The 4,857-nt window shown below is 44.5% G+C and overlaps 1 protein-coding gene across 1 annotated transcript in view; it reads left to right on the top strand.

The window, feature by feature from the left end:
* The window catches only part of CASTOR2 (cytosolic arginine sensor for mTORC1 subunit 2), a 208,568-nt gene that overhangs the window by 186,992 nt on the left and 16,719 nt on the right, over positions 1-4,857 (top strand). The window contains exon 14 of the transcript XR_006286231.1: positions 3,585-3,677. The gene's annotated coding sequence lies outside the window, so the exon portion shown is untranslated. The remainder of the gene's footprint in view (positions 1-3,584; positions 3,678-4,857) is intronic.

Genomic DNA, 4,857 nt, shown 5'->3' on the forward strand with positions numbered 1-4,857 from the left:
TGGCTTTGCTGTACTGCTCCCAGAGCAAACTGCATGGCTCTTCCTGGGGCATGCTCTGATTTCCAGGGCTGGCCCTTTCTCCCCTCCCCTTTTGCAGATGTCCTTGAGAAGTGTGGACATGCCAGAAATACCAGTGTGCAAAGGTTTGCGCTGACCTCCAGCTTGGGAGGGGAAACACTATATTAAACTCAATATGGTATAAAAGTAGAATTGAAATAAATCTAAACAAAATGCTTTTACCATATCGAAATGAAATGTTTCAACGTTGTTTCAAAAATTTCCCATCAAGAATGTTATCGAAATGAACACAGTCCCCTGATTTCAGCAAAACTGCATTTTCCAACAGCAAACTATTCCATCATTCTAGTGAGTATCTGCATGTCTTTTTTAAACAAGTCTCTGCACTCACTAGCGGAGCTGTGTCCTAAGATATCGGCACACGTGTTAGACTTAGTGCAATGGGTTGAAATCCTGGCAGCATCCCCTCCACCCTTCATAAATGGAGATCCATGTGTTTTGCTGTAAGGGGGGTATTAGATGAGCCCTTAAAAACCAAAGTCTTGTCTGCACTGTGTGGGATGCGGAGGAGGAAAAATTTCAGGGGCGTGGAGCACCCACTTCGCATTGACTTTGTTGCCGAGGGGAATTCTATGGCATGTCTCCTAAGAAAAGGGGGTTGTCAAGATGTCTTTGGCCAAACTATCCAATCTCCCATTGCTGTTGTGCTGTCTGACTAACTTCACAGTCTGCCACTTATTGCTCTAGCAATATCCCCCGAGCCTTGACTGTTCAGGAGAGCAGTTGTCCTGGGAACCCAGCTCCGTTAGTAACATGCCTTTGGATTTTACAGAGTGAGCTTGAAGGCTCCAAATATAGATGTTCCGGTTCACTGGCAGCTCTCCCTGCCTGTCTCACAAAGCTATAAAACAGTGTATTTACATCCTCCCCACACCTGGAGTTGGGCTGCCGATGATCCTTCACACATCAGCCTCCAACCAGGACTCGCCTTTCCTCACCTGCATTTCAATATTCACAGCATGGTGCCATTAATTAGAAAACAAGGTATTGCAAATGAGGACTCAAGCTACCTTCCACTTGGGGTAACCTCCTGTCACTCAGACTTATTTCCCCGCAGGCAGAATAGAAAGCTTCAGTGTTTCCCCAGCACGGCTGTCACTGCTGTTTCACGCTATCAGCAGGATGAGCAAGTGACCTAGGAAATGCAGATCCTGGCCCAGCCAGTCAGGAAGTCATCAGCTTCCATGAGTAATTCCCTTTCTGGCACTTAGGAAGCTGGTCTAGGTAGACAGTAAAGAGGCTGGACGGGCACTGCAAGCTTAGATAGAGATATCTTGGCTGTATACTGTTGCTTTGTGTGCTCGCATCTGAATGTTGGCTTGGTGCTTGGACGCTCCTGCCATCTTATAAGCTGATCTGTTTAACTGCTTGTTTGTTTTCAGTAAAGGGAGGGGAGTAAGGAAGAGAAGTCTGTTCTTTGCCTGCTAGGGTTACAACCAGCTAGTGGGCGAGAGAGAAATTTTAAAATCCAGGTTAAAGAGGGACCCCTTAATGAAAAGATTTTGTTATGGCTTAAGGTAAGTTCTGGGCCACTTGCGCTCATTAAAGATCCAAAAAGGAAAGCTTGTTCGTCCGGGCATCCTGCCTAAATGTTAACACTGCCTTCCTAAATTCCCCTGTAGTCGCAATAACGTTTATTAGTCTGCCTGCTTCCTGTCCTGACCTGTTGCATACAGTTGCTGCACACTGTTAAGAGTTGCCTGTTTGTTTGAACCCAGAGCAGGCTGCATTTCAGCAGTGAGGGAAATGACCCTCCCATATCGTTTGCACAGCAATTCATTCGCAAAGTGCAGTGACGCTCGTCAGCCTGAATAGAGCTATCTATGAACGTACAGGGAACAAAAGCAACCCCAGTTACTATGGAGGGGTATTTGGGAGACTGCAGTGTTTCCCTATATTTAGAAAAGGAAGTAACTGAGATATTTCAGATAGTGATTGCTGGATTTTTGATGGGGGAAGCTGTAAGGATTTGTCTATGCTTGAATTTTCAGTAGCGGTTAATTCACGCAAGTGTGAATTCTAGTGTAGCTGGACCACCAAAGTTAGTGCCAGGATGAAAACGTTCATTGCTTGTTGTAAAAAGAAAAGGAGTACTTGTGGTACCTTAGAGACTAACCAATTTATTTGAGCATAAGCTTTCATGAGCTACAGCTCACTTCATCGGATTGCTTGTTGTGTTTAACCACAGACTGCAGCTTAACACTCCTTACAAGTAAGTGGATAGCAAATCCTCTGGAACATACTGGGGATTTTAGGAGCATAGCATGTTAGTAACCCTAATTCAAACAGCCCAGTGTTAGCTATGACTAGCAATAAACGTGTGTCTACACTTGTGTTAAAACATGACTGAAAAGTCAAGCGTGGACACAATGGGTAAAACTTTCAAAAGTACCTAAATGACCTAGAAGCCTAAAACCCAGTGACTTTCAATGGAGCTTAGTCTCTTGAAAATTTGAACCACCCTATATTATTTTTTATTATTTATTTGTATCACCATAGCATTTAGGAGTCCCAGTCTTGGACCAGTGAGATGGCGTATAAGCGTACACTGTTCCTGCCCCAAAGAGCTAACCAGAGCTCCCCTCTCTATAAAAAATTATACTGAAAAATACTCATCATCTTGCTTTTCTTATTTAATTCAGTAGCACTGATGAAGTGTTGGATTAACATGACTTGAATACCGTCTCTGGATCAAACCCGTGCAGCCTTCTGCATGGGAAAACCTGTGCCTCTCTAAACTTGTTAGAGCATTTAACTGAAAAGAATAAACAGAGACTCATTTACCTGAAGCTTCCAAAACCTTTCATCATTATGATGGATCACTAAGGAAGATATTTAAATAACTCCACATGAGTAGGAGGCAAAGTTTTGTTGTGGATTATAAACTGGATAATGGGACCCTACCAGCACACCAGCAGCATGAATACACTGCTGTAGTCTAGTATGAAAGCTCCTATGGGAATTTGTCATTAAAACTCCCATTGACTTGCAATGGGAGCTGAGCACCTAATTAATTTAAGCTCCTTTGAACTCCCAGATGAAAATATCTTGATTGCCTGAAGCTTCATTACCATTCAAGAATGGTAAAGCCATGTTTTCCTACCAAGGCGAGAGGAAATGTTAATTAAATATAGCAGTAACCTTCTGCAACTCTTTCTGAAAGCTCTCTGTGGTGCCGGGACTCTTCAGAGTTAGATTTTTCCCATTACAGCAACTGTGTGCTGAGACCCCTCCTATCATGCTGCCCAATACTGTTACCTTGTCAGTCTGTTGTCTTCCTTTGGTCTTAGATGTAGAGTGTCTTTTAGTACAGCACATAGGGCTCCTGATTCATGACTGCAGCTCTTAGGTACTATGATCTACTACTATTACAGTTATGTTACAATAGTGTCTTGATGGCCCCCTCTGACCTTAAAGACTACGAGTTATCTACTAATAAAAAGAGAGAGTGCTGGTTCTTGTCCCTCTCAAACCTATTCCTGTAATAATGTCTTATTCCCCTCTAGGATTTTTACCCCCCTTGGAGATGGCAGCATCTGTTGTTCATGTTTCCTAACTGTGCCACCTTTGATTGGCTGCCACTGAAGGACTAGAACATGGTGAGTATCCCCATTGGAGGGGCTTCATGAAATCAGCTATTTATGCCTTGCTGCTGGTCTTTGTTTATCCACAAAGAACGGAGAGGCTGATGCTCTTGGCTAAACAACTGCAGAGCAGGGCTTTGAAGGTGCTGCAGTGACAGCTCTTTGAGGTCATGTACAAAGAGGGAAGGTTGGCATATGTTGGACACTAGCAGGCATTTGGAGTCCACGCTGACAGGGTTGAATGGCATCAAAGCACATGAGCAGTCAGCATCCCCATAAAAACTGGAGCTGGAGAGAGTAGCTTAGATATGGGCACCAGCTGGATGGACGGATGCCCAGTAAACAACCATGCTCCTACAACCATGCAATTGCCTGAAGGGTTACAGCGTGGGTAGGGTGGAGACAGGACCCACCAGTTGCAGAAGGGACTGCTGTGCTCACTGATGTCATGCCCTGCCCCCTCCCTCTTAGTCTGATGTGCCCTCTAGCATATCCAGAGGTACAAAGGTTGTGTCTCTGCTACCCTCACACCTGGGCTTCTGCAAAGATACTTCTGCCAGGCTTCCCAAATCCACTCTATTCCATTACATTTGTGATTTCACTGCCATCTTCTCCCTCTGGACCTAGATTTTCAAAAACAGGAGTCTCCAGTTAGGAGGTAAACACTTTTGGAAATCTCACCATCTATTTAGGTTCCTGTCACTCCAACTGGGGGGGAGGGCAGAGGCAGTGTATAGTTGGCACCAATTGAAGCAGTTCTGTGTGGAGATACATGTTGGGGTCTGGGGTAAAAGGCAGCATCCCATGAGATGAGTAGGAGGAGTTAGAACCCTAAGAACAATTACACTCAGCCTGAACCCCCTTAAGCATCATACCTGTGCTGTTGTAGTGCAGACAAGGTATAAATTAATGTAGAGCACTGCTCATTTCACCCCACACTTCAACATATAAATCACATGGACAGGGGATCTCACTCTCTGAGGGAAGGAACTCTTATCTACCTGCATGGGGTTCTGCCTTCATCTACTCCATTTTTCAGTATAATTGAGAGGGGAGCTCTGTAAGCTATTGTTAGCTCTTTGGGGCAGGTGAGTGAAACGCTGCATAGTGCGGCTCTGAGCCAATGTCTTGTGAGTTACACTGGAAGCAAACACTGTATGACTGGTAATATTGCTGAAAAACAGTTCTGCCAGGG

The sequence above is a fragment of the Chelonia mydas genome, chromosome 17 (genome assembly GCF_015237465.2).
Source record: "Chelonia mydas isolate rCheMyd1 chromosome 17, rCheMyd1.pri.v2, whole genome shotgun sequence".
Taxonomy (NCBI): domain Eukaryota; kingdom Metazoa; phylum Chordata; order Testudines; family Cheloniidae; genus Chelonia; species Chelonia mydas.